We start from the raw sequence: 19,010 nt of genomic DNA on the forward strand, positions 1-19,010 counted from the left end.
ATATTAATAATAATAAGGATATAGTACTCAAATGGTCTCCCGACTTTAGCACAATGCTTTGTTAAGTCCTATGATTATTAAAAGTTACAAAATAGTCTTCCGATTATAGGATGTTGTTTTGTTGAGTCCATCAATTATTAGAAGTTACAAAATGGTCGCCTGATTATTCATTATGTTCCAAACTCTTCATTTTTCGTTAAAAATTGATGATAGTTTGAGCTGGATGTCAATCTGTCATCTGAGATTCGATAGTTGTTTGTTATGTTGTGACCATTTTATAACTTTTGATAGTATAGATACTCAATAAAGTAATATCATATAATCGAAGACCATTTATATACTTTATCCTAATCAAGCTCCCACAATTAATAGTAGAACAAACAAAACAGTGGCGGGAAACACAGGAATGTTAGTGGAGTCAAAAGCAAAAGGACATTTTCCCTCACTTGCTCCAAAATCATGGTTCCACGCTGTTGGGGGGAAAAAATTGCGAGTAAGATCGGACCACCTCTCCGTGATTGGCTCAATCCACCTGGTGGCCCTGCATGTGTATCTTCAGCTCAACCTGCCTTGATTTGCGCTTTCATCCCAACAAGCCTCACTACATAATTGTAACCATTTTGAAGTCCCATATTTTTATTTTGGACACGAAATAAGCGAATTCCGTAATAAATGAATTGTTGTTATTCTTTAAAATCTTAGATTTGAGCATCAGGAATATCATGGGTGTAAGCGTTCAATGTCAAATGGTTGAGAGTTATCTTAAAACATATACTACCTTATATTTATCCCAAATTAATAAAAAAAAATATTTTTATTTTGGGTAAACTACCTATTTAGTGGCCCGCCTATTTTTGTATTTCCATTTTAGTCATTCAACTATTATTTTTAAATTTTTTACCCAATGTTGTGTTTTGTTTCTGTTTTAATCATTTACTATTAAAAAATTAACGATGATCCTTACGTGATATGATGTGATAATTTTTAACAATTAATTACTTATTGAGGATGAAAGAGAAAAGTAATGTGAAAATTATCATAGTTGATTTTTTAACAAAAGGTTATCAAAATAAAAATAAAATGCAACACATGACTTGAGAGAACTGGTAGTTGGATGACCAATGCATATACCATTGGTGGAGCCACATGTTGTTGAGGATGGGCACGGGCCTACCCTGATATTCGAATTTTCTTCGCTTAATTATTTATTTATCGATGGTGTCTACCTTATAATTTTATTTATACCCACCCTTTTCAAAAAATTTATGTTGTTAATATTTATGTGTCCACCTAAAAATAATTATTGATCCGGTATTGACAAATACGCAAAAATGAGTGAGTGACTATAGTAGTTTACCGTTTTTATTTTTCTAGGTCAACCATGGTTGCTTCGAAATTTACTGGTGTTTAAAGTGATTAATGGAGTGAGGAAGCTTGACATTTTCTCTTGAAATCTTTGTGTTTCCAACCAAAAGTAAAAAAAAAAAAAAAACTACAGAGATAAAGGTCTCTTGTCCCATTTGCATGCGCCTATTGGATGATGTGGGGGGTGCCCTTCCCTAGGGTCCTCCTATAGACTCGCTTGTTACAAAGTCAGTCACCATCACCTCCAAGGCTCCAAAGGATGAAATGCATAAAATATTTATGTGTGCGTGCTTTGTTCTCATGCCTCAAAAGTAAATACAATATCATTTCCTTTTATTACAATCAAAAGAAAAAGCCCACGTCTCCACTGCTTTTTAGACACTCATGGTCATTGATTCCTTGCTTCTCTTGAGGTTCGTTCGTTCAACAAAGTTTCCTCAATTACATGTCTAGTGCTTAATAATTACATGGTTTATTACTTTCTATTAATGATATCACATGGTCGAGGAGCATCCAAAGGCCTAAAAACAGACATTGTGCAGGCCTTCAACGAAGCTTTGTTGGTCATCCCTGCTTCCCAAGTAGCTATGATGCAACGAAACAGACCGCGGGTCATCTAATTTTACATCCTCTAAATTTCTAATATAACTGTAGACACCCATTTTTGTCCGGGCCTTTTTTAAATTATTATTATTAATTATTATTTTTATATTTATATTATTATTTTATTAATATTATATTTTTACATATTTTGGCAGGCCAAAGCCCATTACAACCGGCCCAAACAGTTGACCCAACATTGCTAGGGTTTCACCCTATCTCCCCAGCCGCCTCCAACATCTACCGTCAGATCTGGAGGATAATGAACGGCCCAGATCGCCCCAGGTTAGGGTTTTAAACCCTAAAAATATCAAAGCCACCGCCGCTTGGTCTCCCAGCCGCCGCAGCTTGACTTTTCAGCTTTCACCGACATATCAGCCATCGCTTGAGCCGAGTTTCCCCTCGCCGATGCCGAGCATTCCTTGAGCAGTACCAACAGTGACAGAGGTCATCAATCAAAACAAATCACAGTAAAAAAAATATATAAAAAATGGGAACAAATCTCATCAAATCCAAGAGTTATCAGCATTAATATAGGGATATCATTCCCTACGAACTCAGCCATCCATCAGTCACCAATCAAAAAGATCAACATAAAAGAAAAGAGAAAGAGATGATGAGGGGACCATTCGGGTTTCCAGAAAAGAGGAGAGAGAAAAAAAAAGAAAAAAAGAAACAAAAACCACAACCGAAAAAATAAGAGAGTGGAGAGATTTACCTAGGTTCGAAGCCGGGGAGCCCCAAAGTCACCGTGGAATCCGAGAGGTCGTCAGAGTCTCGGTGTTTCGAAGGTAATCTATCCTAAATCTAAAGGTTTAGGTTTGGTTTTAGGCTAGGTGGGGTTGTTTTTCGGGTTGGGGTTGAGTGAGGGAGTCTTTTGGGACCTTTTTTTATCCGGCCACCATGGGCTCCGCCGTGAGCCGCCGTGGCCACCACCGGTGTAGGGCGGTTGTTCCTTCCCTGATGAGGGAAGGGCGAGAGAGTTCTCTGCTCTCTCTCTCTCTCCCTATTTTGTTGAGATGAGCCAAATGAGAAATGGGGAAGGAAATAAGCCGGTTTTGGGCCTTTATCTTTTCACTGTTACATATTAGTCACTATTACATATTAGTCACTATCCATGCTTTATGGCATTTTTGTCTATATTTGATAATGGTTTTAATAAATTAAAAATATTTCAATTTAATCACTGATTCCATGTATTTTATATTATTTGCGTTATTAGAATTTGGTCACCATATTTGTAATAATTTTATTTTAGTCACTTATCTTACATATTTCTGTGATTGCTTGAATATGGTCATGATATTTTTAATTATTCCATTTTAGTCACTGTGCTAGTGTATTGTTCATTTTCATTGACATCCTAATTTGGCCATGACATTTGTAAAGTCTTTACTTTAGTCACTGTTAGTATTTGGTTTAATTTCTATTTGACCCTTTAAGTTTCTGTTTTTCCATTTTAGTCCTCTAACTTTCTGTTTTAGCTTTTTAGTTCTTTATGTTTCTGTTTTTATTATTTTGGTCCTGTAACTTTTTTTATTTATTTACTATTCAGTCCTTTGAATTTCTGTTAATCATATTTTAATCCCTTAATTACTTATTTTTGGTATCTTATTTTGGTTTGTAATGTTATTTATTTTTTATTTTTAGTCATTTATGTATGGATGTGTATTTTACTCATTAGTTAATTATTTGTATTGTGTAAATAATGTGTTTAATTTAATTTAATGTAAATCTTTGTATTTCTAATTACATTTATTTTCATTATATTTTTATATATGTATGAAATATTCGATTATATTTTCAAGAACACGTATGCGTAGATTGGGCGTGGAAAGTACTACTTGGTCGAAGTGGTACGATCCGATACGGCATTTTAACGACATAGGAACTTACAACAAGTCGAGTATATTTTACTAATTAATTTATTAAAATGATGCAATGTGTGGTATTTTAAGTGACACTCACTTTATTTTGTGTGAATGTAAATTTTAAATTTTCATTTTGTATTCGATTCACGTTTTTAAATATTAATTAGGAGGGAATATTCTTTAACTGATAAGAAATATTTGAGTTAGCTTTCCCGATGGAGGATTACTAATTTTGATATTTCTTTTCGAGTTAAAGAATTTTCTCTAGTTATTTAATTCGAAGCAAATTAATCAATGTTCGATAAATAGATCATTTTTAACTTTATATACGATTTATAATTTCCATCATTTACGACGGTGTGTAAGCGACACAGTACCAATTTTGGGCGTTGTAGGGGTGTTTATCCTTCCCCACACGTAACCGACTCCCGAACCTGTTTTAAATGAATCTTTGGTAACGTAGATCAAATTTTTGTCTTATAAAACTATTTTTCTTAAAATTGTTTTTAAAAGACGTTTTTCGGTATTCGACCTACCTAACCCAAAGGTCGATGGTGACTCATTTTCAATTTAATTTTAATTAATCCATAATCACTAATTTTTTTTAATTAAAGTCATAATCGTTTTTAAAATAATATTTAATTGTTTTACAAAAAAAATGGTTATAACAGCTTGGCGACTCTGCTGGGGAACTTTTTTAGAGAGTCAAGCTGTAGGTCACTTACACATTGTCGTCTTAGTGGAAATTATAAGTTTGAGTACATAGTTAACTTATGATCCGTTTATTGAAATTTTTAATTGCTTCGTTTTTTGTCATACTAACATTTATTTTTGGCTTTCAGCTTTGGCAAGATTTTATCATTTTTTTTCCTTGTTTTGTTTTCCTTTTGGGTCGAAGGTAGGTATGTTCCTCCTCACACACATCACTCGCATTAGCATAACATAAGCTCTATACACGAGCTTCGATCCAAATTAGTCGGGGTGAATGCTTTACTCTCGTAAGAATTTATTCTTCGTATGAGTTTTAGCAAATAACCCATGGGATACATACCTTATACCTTCGTAGGGATTTATTCCTCGTACGGGTATAAGGCAATGAATCCCCTCGAATTGAACTCGTTCCGTTCGAAACCTGTAATGGGTGAGGATAGAGGGTTTGGCAGCCCAATGGGGCACCGACATCAAGGACAATTCGAGTCCCTTTTTCCCGTTAGAGCCAAAACCATGCATATAGTGAACCGTAGAACGGTCACCCTAGGTATAGCTATATCGAACCTATGTCCGTCAGTAGGTACCCAAACTAAGTGTACACCAAGGAGGAGCGTTTCTAAACCCTTATCTTTTGCTAAGTTCGTAGAATTTATTTTCTTTTCGAATAAAAGTATGCGAACTAGATATCATGCGGTTAGGACTAATTTCTTGAAAATAGATAATTGTGGGTAGAAAGCATGTCCGGGTAGGATTGCTATCTATTGAAGGCATGTTCGGGTAGATATCATGACGGGGTAGGTGTTATATTTATCTCTGAATAACATTTTTATCCGTATCAATTATTTTACATGTACAAACTAATTTCTTTTCTTTTATTTGCGTGCACTAACTTATCTATTTTCTGCTGTTTGTGTCTTTTTTTCATTCTTCTTTGCATTGCATCATCATAACATAATGCGAAAATGTTGATCAGCAAGGGGATATTCGAGAGAAAATTTTCACAAGAAGAGATGAAAGTTTTCAATCAAGTAGTCGCATATACAGACATGCATTGAGGGCTAAAAGAAGTCTAGAATACAAGAATAAGACTCGCTCGAAGATAGTGCAGCATCCGAGACTGAAATGATGATCAATTGAGCCAAAGAATACTCCAGAAGTAGATTTTCATTTACAATCATTTCATCTCTAGTCATCAAGGATTGACGCACTGACTTCCGCATCGTCGGGGCATTAACGGAGTCATATTACAGAAACGCTTGAGGGGCATCATTTTCGAAGACGAAGATCCGAGACGAAGCAGCGATCTATTTCAGACTCAGCATCTAAGCGAATGCATGTCTGTAAAGTGGATTGTCTTGTGATGTGAAGGCTTTCATCACTGGTGAAAATTATTCTAAGATATTCATCGTTGGGATCAACATTTATGCATTTGCATCATTTCATTTTGCACAACATTCATTTAAGCAGGTTTACATGCATTAATCGTACCTTGCTGGAAACTTTGAGGAAGCACTTCTAACTATGCAATTGCATTCACACAGTACTAAGAATGGATGCAAAATTTGAGGAATTAAAGAAAGAGTTGAACGAGAGTTTGCAAAAGATGCAAGTTGAGTGGGAGGTTAAAATGGAGCAGATGCAAAAGACCACTGTGGATCGTATCCTGCAAAACCAAAAAGACCTAGTTGGCCAAATGGTAACAAAAATGGCTGAGCTCAACCAAGGAAGAAGCAAAGAGAAGATTTCCTCGACCGGAGGAACCTCCGAATGTGTGATAGCCCACGCTAGTCCCCAAATAATTATTTCACCCCATAAGCTTCCAAGCCGCCAAATGAAAAGAGTCAATAACGAGATCCCGGAGAATCTGAAACAGTGGTGCAGAAAGACATTCCAGGGAATGAGAGGACAAAACTCTCACAACGGGATGGATGCAATAGAACTAGTGCTAGTTCCTGACCTGGTGCTCCCGCCCAAATTCAAGATGCCTGAGTTTGAAAAGTACGATGGAACCAGTTGCCCTAATGTCCATCTCACGATGTTTATTCGAAGGATGACTGGATACACTAAAAATGATCAGATGTTGATCCACTGCTTCCAAAACAGTCTGACTGGACCTGCTTCTAGGTGGTATAACCAACTGAGTCGTGCTCAAGTCCGCTCTTGGAAAGATTTGGCTAGTAACTTTCTGAATCAATACAAGCACATGATTGATATGATCCCTGATCGAATAATGCTGCAGAATATGGATATGAGGAGTGATGAGAGTTTCCGACAATATGCTCAACGATGGAGGGATGTCGCATCTCAAGTGCATCCACCAATGACTGAAAGAGAGTTCATCACTCTATTCATAGATACATTACAGTCTCCTTATATTGATTACATGATAGGGGTTGCCACTAAGAGTTTCTCTGACATAGTCATGTGTGGAGAAATGATTGAAAGAGCTATCAAGAATGGCCAGATATGTGGTACTAGCCATATTGACATTGAGGAAAGAGCTGAGGTCAGTCTAGTGGATTTAGCTAGTATGGGGACCGTGTCTCATAATGTTTTTCGTAAAAAGACATGCATCAATCCAATTTAGATGACATATGAGGAATTGCTCCCAGTGTTAATTGAGAACAACCTGGTGATTCCAGTTCAATCCAAACCAAGAACTGACCCATATCCTGAAGGCCATGATATTAACGCCATATGCAGCTACCACATTGGGATCTCAGGACATACCACTGAGAATTGTAGGGCGTTGAAGCACAAGGTCCAAGATCTGATTGATTCAGGGGGTATTGACGTTCAATGTATGACGAGACATTCTGATCGGGAGTCGGCTGGGGGTATCCATCAGTAGATTTTGTTGCATTCTCATGCATGACATCTTGTTTGAATTTGTTTTTCTTTTGTTCTTCTTATGTTTAAATGTTTGTAAATCACTTGACTTTTGAACAATTTCAATAAAATGCTTCCTTCTTAGGAAATGAACAATGAGCAAATTTTAATCTTGAATTCTTTGAATATCATTTTAATTAAAAGCATTTTAATAATTGAGGTTGTAAATCTTTGACAAATGACAAGATTGAACCCTTGAAAAATAAAGACCCTTTGATCCTAATCAATCATACATCAAAGCAAATACCCTTCCCTTGAAGGAACCAATCTAACCATCTCCTCGCATGAACAATCAACGATCTTGGCATTCAGGTATGTGTTAGGAGCGGACAAAATAGGGCAACTAGCACATGAAATTGCAAAGCAAATTAGTTTTTACTTCTGTTAGTGACGTTCAATGATGATCATGATCTTCTCAGATGGAATGGTCAAGTAGGTGAATCTAGTTTAGGTCAGTTGCTTGGGAATTGAACTCTAACGATGAGATTTTCTGACCTTCAACAAACACCGAGACTATAACAGGTTTTCCTCAGTGAGCTTAAGAAATGGAATCCGTAAACAAAAAAAAACATATTTATGTATACAATAAAGCTGAGCTATTCCGCTAAAGCAATTGGTTATAGAGGAAACTCGAAAACCCTGGCTTTATGAATAGATTACATTCAAACCATGACATTGATCGGGTACTTGGCAATCCGGTGTATGCTCCACTGTGGTTGTCAAGTCGAAGACTTTGTGACGACATGAATAATTCAGCTAGCCGAACAAAGGCAATTATAAAATATATATATGTACAGTAAAGCTGAATTCAGCTAGCTAAACAATGATAAATCAAATCAAATTTACTAAAATAAGGAGTTTCGGTGAATATGGACTAAGGGAGTTGAGGAACACCTATTATAGTCGAACTCACACGAGCACTCAGGAATCTTATTTTTAGACCGATATTTCTGCACTACCTTGACTAGGTGAACCTACGAAGCCTGAACAAATGAAAGATTTTAGAGAACTGAAATAGAAGTGTTCTAAAGAGTCTAGCATTTGATTATGCTAGTTGTGTCATTTTGTTCGCCTCTGATCAAAATGTCAAACCACGAAAAAGGACATGCCACGATCTTCACGATGACCAAATAGAGGAAACACACCTTAGAATTTAGGTAGCCAACCTCTAAACCCACCTGTCAATCTTGGTATTTGTCAAAGATTTGTAACTATCAATGATTAAAATAGTATTTGATTCTTTTGATATCCAATGAATTCATGTTTTATGATTTGCTTCAATTGTGAAAATTAGGAGGTAATATTTTTCAAAATTTTGAAAATTCAAAAAAAAACATTTTCAAACAAGATAAGTTATCCGGAAATATCTTGGAATTCAACAAACATATCTCCGAAGCTCAGAATCGAAGCTGGACAAGAGAAGCTATTTTGGGGCAAAATTTGATGGGGCAAAGAAAACAAATTGTCTCGGGTCAAGGTTTGAAAGAGTACACCCTGGTGGAAATGAAGACAAACCGAATCAAAGATAGAGTGAAGACTGCTCTCGCAACCATTCTCCTTATAGATTGAGAAACATACATCAACTCATACATACATATATACATACATCAACACATACATGCATGTTACATGATTTTGCATAGTTGCATTAAACATTTATCATCAGGTGCATTAAAGACATTTTTCTCTTGAGGACAAATTCAATAAAAAAAATCAAATAAATTTCATCTTGACATCCATCGTAACATCCAATATAGTCAGTCAAAAATGCATCATTTTGATCTCTTAGGAAATCAAAGCTCGAAAATGACCATATGTCTCTAACTTGAAGAAACAATGACATCCACAGATGTGACTTCCTGAAGTCAACAATTAGGACATTTCATCCGCCAACAGGAACAAACAGACTATCAGTATCCTTTGATATTGTTTCTATCGAAACAAAATGTTGTCTCACTATAGGCAATTTCTTTTGTAAAACAAATTTTGTCTCGCTTGAGACAGTTTTTTAAAAAACAAATTTTGTCTCGCTTGAGATAATTTCTTTAAAAAAACAAATTTCGTCTCGCTTGAGACCTTTTCCCTTGGATATACAAATTTCGAATTTGTTTCACATTAAGCAAAGTTAATATCACTTGAGATTGTTGTTTCTTTTAAAACAAACTTCGTCTCGCTTGAGATATTTTTCCTTTGAGATACAAATTTCAAATTTGCTTCACATGAAACAAAATTAATCTCACTTGAGATTGTTGTTTATTTCAAAACAAATTTCGTTTCGCTTGAGACATTTTTTTCTCTGAGATACAAATTTAAATTTGTTGTACTTGAAACAAAATTAATATCACTTGAGTTTTTCAAAATCGATTCGTCTCGCGTGAAACAGTTTCCCCTTTAAAAATAAACACCTTTGAGATTGTTTCCCTAGAAACAATATCGACAATCTTTGAATCTTTTTCTCTTAAAACGAATTTTGTCTCTCTTGAGACAGTTTCTCTTGAGATAAATCTTTGAGTCTGTTCCTTTTGAATAAAAATCTTTGAGTTGTTTCTTTTGAAACAAATATCTTTGAGTTTTATTTATGTTAAAACAAAGTTTTGTCTCTCTTGAGACAATTTCGTAAAAAAAATCTTTGAGTCTATTTATTTTGAAACAAAGTTTGTCTCTCTTGAGACAATTTCGTGAAAAAAATCTTTGAGTTGTTTCTTTTGAAAAAAATCTTTGAGTCTGTTTCTTTGGAAACAAAATTTTGTCTCTCTTGGGAAAATTTCTTTTGAAAATCATATTTGAGTATATCTCTTTAAAAACAAATTTTGTCTCTCTTGAGATAGTTTCTAATGAAAAAATAACCTTTGGGATTGTTTCCTTTGAAACAAATTTCGTCTCACTTAAGACGTAATCCATCTTTGAGCATGTTTCTTTGGAAACAAAATTTTGTCTCTCGAGACAACTTCTTTTGAAAATACCCACCTTTGAGATCGTTTCTATTAAAACAAATTTTATCTCGCATGAGACAGTTTCCTTTCAATGTCATCTTTGAGTCGTTTCCCTTGAAACAAAATTTTGTCTCTTGAAACATTTTCTCTTAAAACAAGATCATCTTTGAGTTTGTTTCTCTGGAAACAAGGTTTTATCCCTTAAAACAGTTTCTTTTGAAGAAAAATCTGAGTCTGTTTCTTTGGAAACAAAATTTTGTCTCACTAAGATACAATTTTCTGAAAAACAAAGTTTTGTCTCTTATGACAATGTCTTTAAAAAAAATCATTGAATCTCTTTCTTTGGAAACAAAATTTTGTTTCTCTCGAGACAGTTTCTTTGAGAAAAATCTTTGAGTTTGTTTATTTGGAAAACAAAATTTACCATCTTTGAATTTGTTTCCCTTGAAACAAAACAAACATCTTTGAGATCGTTTCCCTTGAAATGAATTTTGTCTCATTTGAGACAGTTTCCCATGAAACACCGATATTTGAGAACGTTTCCCTTAAAAACAAATTTTATCTCGCTTGAGACAATTCCCTTTAAACGTCATCTTTTGAGTTGTTTCATTTGAAACGAATTTTGTCTCTTTCGAGACAGTTGCTTTTGAAACACATTATCTTTGAGCTTGTTTTTCTTGAAACAAATCTTTTGAGTCTGTTTCTTTTGAAACAAATCTTTGAATCGGTTTCTCTTGAAATCATGACTCCTAAAGATGGCCAACCGTCCTCATCACGTAGGAACCGTGTCATCATTCGACCTGATCTCTTCATCACGTATAAGCCGTGTCAACCATAGATAACCAGCCGTCCTCATCAAGTAGGAACCGAGTTATCACCCTTAGATGGCCAAAAACTCTTCATCACGTATGAGCAGTGTCATCCCCTCACCAGATTTCCTCATCACGTAGGAACCGAGTCACCCTTAGATGGCCAAAAAAAAAACTCTTCATCACGTATGAGCAGTGTCATCCCCTGACCAGATTTCCTCATCACGTAGGAACCGAGTCACCCTTAGACGACCAGAACTCTTCATCACGTATGAGCAGTGTCGTCCCCACCAACACACATATCCAATTTATAGGCAAAAGAAAGAGAATCAGACAAAAACGTGTTGTCTTGTCATCTTTGCCCTATTCTTGTTAATACAAGAATGCGCAAAGAGGGGCAGCTGTAGACACCCATTTTTGTCCAGGCATTTTTTAAATTATTATTATTAATTATTATTTTTATATTTATATTATTATTTTATTAATATTATATTTTTACATATTTTGGCAGGCCAAAGCCCATTACAACCGGCCCAAACAGTTGACCCAACATTGCTAGGGTTTCACCCTATCTCCCCAGCCGCCTCTAACATCTACCGTCAGATATGGAGGATAATGAACGGCCCAGATCGCCCCAGGTTAGGGTTTTAAACCCTAAAAATATCAAAGCCACCGCCGCTTGGTCTCCCAGCCGCCGCAGCTTGACTTTTCAGCTTCCACCGACATATCAGCCATCGCTTGAGCCGAGTTTCCCCTCGCCGACGCCGAGCATTCCTTGAGCAGTACCAACAGTGACAGAGGTCATCAATCAAAACAAATCACAGTAAAAAAATATATAAAAAATGGGAACAAATCTCATCAAATCCAAGAGTTATCAGCATTAATATAGGGATATCATTCCCTACGAACTCAGCCATCCATCAGTCACCAATCAAAAAGATCAACATAAAAGAAAAGAGAAAGAGATGATGAGGGGACCATTCGGGTTTCCAGAAAAGAGGAGAGAAAAAAAAGAAAAAAGAAACAAAAACCACAACCGAAAAAATAAGAGAGTGGAGAGATTTACCTAGGTTCGAAGCCGGGGAGCCCCAAAGTCACCGTGGAATCCGAGAGGTCGTCAGAGTCTCGGTGTTTCGAAGGTAATCTATCCTAAATCTAAAGGTTTAGGTTTGGTTTTAGGCTAGGTGGGGTTGTTTTTCGGGTTGGGGTTGAGTGAGGGAGTCTTTTGGGACCTTTTTTTATCCGGCCACCATGGGCTCCGCCGTGAGCCGCCGTGGCCACCACCGGTGTAGGGCGGTTGTTCCTTCCCTGATGAGGGAAGGGCGAGAGAGTTCTCTGCTCTCTCTCTCTCTCCCTATTTTGTTGAGATGAGCCAAATGAGAAATGGGGAAGGAAATAAGTCGGTTTTGGGCTTATATCTCCAAACCGAAACGACGACGTTTAACAAGGGGGAGGAATTCCGTGTTTTCGTGATATGGGTAAACTACTCTGTAGGTCCTTGAGCTTTGTAATCTCACGATTTAGCCATTGAATGAAGTTTCATTTTATTTGACTTTGAGCCTTTATCTTTTCACTGTTACATATTAGTCACTATCCATGCTTTATGGCATTTTTGTCTATATTTGATAATGGTTTTAATAAATTAAAAATATTTCAATTTAATCACTGATTCCATGTATTTTATATTATTTGCGTTATTAGAATTTGGTAACCATATTTGTAATAATTTTATTTTAGTCACTTATCTTACATGTTTCTGTGATTGCTTGAATATGGTCATGATATTTTTAATTCTTCCATTTTAGTCACTGTGCTAGTGTATTGTTCATTTTCATTGACATCCTAATTTGGTCATGACATTTGTAAAGTCTTTATTTTAGTCACTGTTAGTATTTGGTTTAATTTCTATTTGGCCCTTTAAGTTTCTGTTTTTCCATTTTAGTCCTCTAACTTTTTGTTTTAGCTTTTTAGTTCTTTATGTTTCTGTTTTTATTATTTTGGTCCTGTAACTTTTTTTATTTATTTACTATTCAGTCCTTTGAATTTCCGTTAATCATATTTTAATCCCTTAATTACTTATTTTTGGTATCTTATTTTGGTTTGTAATGTTATTTATTTTTTATTTTTAGTCATTTATGTATGGATGTGTATTTTACTCATTAGTTAATTATTTGTATTGTGTAAATAATGTGTTTAATTTAATTTAATGTAAATCTTTGTATTTCTAATTACATTTATTTTCATTATATTTTTATATATGTATGAAATATTCGATTATATTTTCAAGAACACGTATGCGTAGATTGGGCGTGGAAAGTACTACTTGGTCGAAGTGGTACGATCCGATACGGCATTTTAACGACATAGGAACTTACAACAAGTCGAGTATATTTTACTAATTAATTTATTAAAATGATGCAATGTGTGGTATTTTAAGTGACACTCACTTTATTTTGTGTGAATGTAAATTTTAAATTTTCATTTTGTATTCGATTCACGTTTTTAAATATTAATTAGGAGGGAATATTCTTTAACTGATAAGAAATATTTGAGTTAGCTTTCCCGATGGAGGATTACTAATTTTGATATTTCTTTTCGAGTTAAAGAATTTTCTCTAGTTATTTAATTCGAAGCAAATTAATCAATGTTCGATAAATAGATCATTTTTAACTTTATATACGATTTATAATTTCCATCATTTACGACGGTGTGTAAGCGACACAGTACCAATTTTGGGCGTTGTAGGGGTGTTTATCCTTCCCCACACGTAACCGACTCCCGAACCTGTTTTAAATGAATCTTTGGTAACGTAGATCAAATTTTTGTCTTATAAAACTATTTTTCTTAAAATTGTTTTTAAAAGACGTTTTTCGGTATTCGACCTACCTAACCCAAAGGTCGATGGCGACTCATTTTCAATTTAATTTTAATTAATCCATAATCACCAATTTTTTTTAATTAAAGTCATAATCGTTTTTAAAATAATATTTAATTGTTTTACAAAAAAAAAATGGTTATAACAATAACTTTTAAAGTTCACACTCTAATATAACTTTTAAATTTTTAATATAAATTTTACATCAACAAAGCAAATGAACTCAGTGTAGGACTTTCATACCTCTTTGGAGGACTTTGAAGCCCCCATTAATGGCTCCACCACCTTTATCCTATTGTGTTTGCTTCCCTTTAAAAGAAATTTCCGCACCAACTTTGAATAAAAAAATAACGTCCCCAGTTCGTGACTCGCGGGGAGATCACAAATCACAGTCGATCCCTTTAGATTTCAACGATTGTTTTCACATGCGAATTGATTTTAGTTTGTGTTACACTCATCAACTGTGAAATAAAATTCAAAGTTTTGATTAAAATATTTTAATCACCAACGGGTACAAACAGGCAAATTAATTAGCTCTGCGGAGAGTTACTTTGCTGCCGGGAAGAGTTACATATGAGAAATTACTATTGTTTTGTTTCTTGCGTGGCAAGTTAAGGCATGGCGAGGGTTTTTGCCCACTTCGTATTCTTCAGGATAAGAGAGGTTACGTTCCACAGTGAGATGTATTATAATAAATATAATACAACGAGGGAAAAAACATAAGCACAACTGCAATTTAAATCAAATCAACACCACTCAAAGACTAAAAAGTTTGAAATAATGATGAGTCAACTAATTTCAAAACTATATCGGGAAGTGCTGCATGTTTCCTACAAGTCAAAAACCCAAATTAACCGCGATATGCTGCCTACAGTACAGGTTTCCTAGCAAATGCCACATGTCTCTCTCAGAAAATTTCAGCAAGTCATTATTTTAAATTAATCGTTGAATAATTTATTATTTTAAATTGTTTTTAAAGTTTAATTTTAATTTATTTTTAAATATTTTGAAATAGTTTAATGTTTACTAATATTGTAATACGAAAATAATTCAAATTTAATAAAATATTTTTTCATTTATTGATCTCTGCCTCTTTGGAGCCTCTCGGTACCTTCCGTCTCTCCACCATATATAGAAACTTGAGTTCCTCTCTCAATTGACAATCTCGTTTCTTGGTGTTGGTGTGTTTATCAAGTTTTTTTTTTTTTACTTTCAACTGATAATTCATAACCCACATTTCCTCTACTTTGTTTAAATGAAAATGGGTTTTTCTTATCAGTTTTAGAAAGTCTAAGGAAATCCTATTTTGCAGTATACAAACTCTGTATACTCAGCTGCAGAGACAGATTTTTCTTCTTCTTCTGATAACTGCGAATACACATGGAGAAGTTAATGAGATTGGTTTCTATGGTTCCTCTGTTTCTGATATTTGGCCTTCCTTTTGCATTTGCTGGGCATGACTATAGCCAAGCTCTGAGTAAGAGCATTCTCTTCTTTGAAGCTCAGAGATCCGGTTACCTCCCTCGTAACCAGAGAATCACATGGAGAGCTAACTCCGGTTTGAATGACGGCAAGGCTAGTGGGGTAAGCTAAAAGCTCTGCTCCCATTCTGTTTCTATTTTCTTTTAATTTTACCCCCAAAAATTACCATTAGAAACCAATCTGTTTGGGAATTTTTTTTGCAGGTTGATTTGGTAGGGGGGTACTATGATGCAGGTGACAATGTGAAGTTTGGATTGCCCATGGCATTCACCGTAACAATGATGTCCTGGAGCATAATAGAGTACGGTAAACAAATGGCTGCCAACGGTGAGCTCCGCCATGCCATGGAGGCCGTCAAGTGGGGAACTGACTACTTCATCAAAGCTCATCCCCGTCCTTATGTCCTTTACGGCGAGGTTCATATTGCTTTTTGAATCACAGAAAAAAACCATAAATTAACAATTCAATGCCAGTTAAATTTTGGTCTATTTATTATTTACAGGTGGGAGATGGTAACAGTGACCATTACTGCTGGCAAAGACCGGAGGATATGACAACCGACCGTCGTGCTTACAAGATCGACCCAAGTAACCCCGGGTCGGATATCGCCGGTGAAACCGCCGCCGCCATGGCCGCCGCCTCAATCGTCTTCCGCCGCTCCAACCCTGCGTATTCCAGGGAGCTCCTTCGCCATGCCTACCAGGTATATATATATATATATATATATATAAACTCGCTTTACCTCAGTTCCCAAACACTGACACGAAAAGCTTTAGACCCGTAGTAAATAGGTAGTTAAAGACAGTTGGTAGCTTTTCCATGAGAACGGTGTCGTTTGGATGTTCTGATTTGAAATTGAAAAAAAAATTATATAACGCTGGTAAACTTTTTCGGCGCATAATTTGGATCATGGGAGCACTCCGCTTTGCCCCGTCCATTACGGTTAATTAATTGTCTTTTTTGACCGTACAGATCTATCGTACTAGCAGATCTTGACCGTCCATTGTACAGCTATTCGTTCCTTTTCCTCACATGTCAACACTGTCGGTACTCTTAAATAAAAAGGGTGAAGTACACCAGAGATCACTACTTTATGTTTAAATAATTGTTTTGGTCACTGAAAGTTCGAAATTCTTAAAATAATCATTCAATTTATTAAACTTTTACAAAACGTTCAATAAATTTAATGACCATTTTGTAATAAATTGGTAAAATTTAATGATGATTTTATAATAATTTGATGTGTAACAACCATTTTGTTTTTTTAAGTTTACTGACCAAAATGTTTATTTGAGTACAATACAGTGACGTCTAATTGTAATTTACCCTAATTAAACCCATATTCCCAAACTACCTATGCGTCTCTCCCCGTATTACACAACCTACCCTTATATTCTTCAACAGCAAATTTCAAGATTTTTTATTTATTTAACATTTGAATTATTCTATTTCCAGTTATTCGAATTTGCTGATAAATACAGAGGCAAATATGACAGCAGCATCACTGTTGCTCAAAAATACTACCGATCAGTCAGTGGCTACAACGTAAGCTTCTCTAAATTATCTTAAACAAATATTCATTTTTCATATAAAAAAAAATAAAAATTTAAGAACGTAAGATGTTATATTCAAACCCAGAGATTTGAAATTCTTGTTATTAATTAGTTTTGGGTTGGAAATTTGTGTAGGACGAGTTGTTGTGGGCTGCTGCATGGCTGTACCAAGCTAGCAACAATAAATATTACTTGGACTATCTTGGTAGAAATGGTGACTCAATGGGTGGAACCGGCTGGGCCATGAGCGAGTTCGGTTGGGACGTCAAGTACGCTGGGGGTTCAGACCCTTGTTGCCAAGGTTTTATTTTTCAACAAATTCACCCATTGTTGTACAATTATCGGGTTACGTAGTTAATATGTCTCATCAAGCAACCAACGGTTTATGCTTCACCTGCAGTTCTCAATGCAAGGTAAAGCTGGTCACCATGCGCCGGTTTTCGAAAGGTACCATCAGAAGGCAGAGTACTTCATGTGTTCGTTGATCGGAAAAGGTAGTCGGAACATTCAGAAGACTCCGGGTGGTTTGATTTTCCGACAAAGATGGAACAACATGCAGTTCGTGACCAGTGCTTCATTCTTAGCAACTGTCTACTCTGACTATCTCACTTCCTCCAGGAGAAGCTTGAAGTGTGCTGCCGGAAATGTCGCGCCATCCCAGCTTCTTGCGTTCACGAAATCTCAGGTGATTACCGATCTCTTCGTTGATTAAGCCTTTTACCAAGTGTTTTCTTTTTGTTGATGTTTTGTAATGCTGAATTCTCAGGTAGATTACCTTCTCGGAGACAATCCAAGAGCTACAAGCTATATGGTTGGTTATGGAAACAATTACCCTCGCCAAGTTCATCACCGAGGTTCCTCGATCGTTTCGATCAAGGTCAACCCGAAATTCGTTGCCTGTCGACAAGGTTATGCCAATTGGTATACGAGGAAAGCAAGTGATCCTAACGTCCTCACCGGTGCCGTAGTTGGAGGGCCTGATGCCTATGATAACTTTGCCGATGAAAGGCACAATTATGAACAAACAGAGCCTGCTACCTATAACAATGCTCCTCTCCTTGGCATTCTGGCTAGACTAGCCGGTGGTCATGGAAGATATAACCAAATCCTTCCTGGTAAATTAACACTATATCCCAATTAAGCTTTATGGTTTCAACGAGTTCTCTCGTATTCGATCAATCGCGATGATTGTGACCTTGGTTTCCCTGCAGTGGCTGTCCCGACATCTAATCCAGTCATTGCCAAACCGAAACCAGCACCGAAGCCCGAATTGACTCCAACTCATGGTATGTTCTTATATCTGTTTGAGGTTATCTACATTGGTTACAGATCCTTACTAACTTTGGGATTTTTGTATTGCAGCCTCATCTTCTAGTCCAATTACCATAGCGCAGAAGATGACAAGTTCCTGGAATGCCAAGGGAAAAACATACTACAGATATTCCACAGTAGTGACCAACAAGTCCTACAAAACACTAAAGGATCTCAAGCTTTCTATCTCAAAGCTTTATGGTCCTATATGGGGTCTCACCAAGTCCGGCAATTCTTATGGTTTCCCTAAATGGCTCACCTCTTTACCTGCCGGAAAAAGTCTCGAATTCGTATACATCCATTCTGCTTCTCCTGCTGATGTCTCGGTTTCAAGCTACAATTTAGGTTAAGAATGGATGACGTTCCACATGGTTTATGGGATTGTGGTGTTACAATTGTGCAGCTATACAGAATGCACTCAAGGAAATGGTTTCCTTTTTCTTTTCTTTTCTTCCATTGTTGAGGGGGAGTTTCAACTTTACTTGTTGTTTTGGTATTCAAGTAGGGTTGTAGGTGAAATAACATTGAAGCTTGGAGGAGAAATTGATAGGATTGAGAGAGTCAAATGAGTGAAAATTGACAAGTAAACATTGCAAGGGATATGTTTTTAT

At 35.9% G+C, this 19,010-nt stretch overlaps 1 pseudogene; it reads left to right on the forward strand.

The window, feature by feature from the left end:
* Nucleotides 1-15,222: 15,222 nt before the first annotated feature.
* Nucleotides 15,223-18,938, forward strand: LOC120186809 (annotated as a pseudogene).
* The last annotated feature ends 72 nt before the right edge of the window (nucleotides 18,939-19,010 follow it).

The sequence above is a fragment of the Hibiscus syriacus genome, unplaced genomic scaffold (genome assembly GCF_006381635.1).
Source record: "Hibiscus syriacus cultivar Baekdansim isolate YM2019G1 unplaced genomic scaffold, ASM638163v2 tig00113721_pilon, whole genome shotgun sequence".
In the NCBI taxonomy this organism is placed as follows: Eukaryota; Viridiplantae; Streptophyta; class Magnoliopsida; order Malvales; family Malvaceae; genus Hibiscus; species Hibiscus syriacus.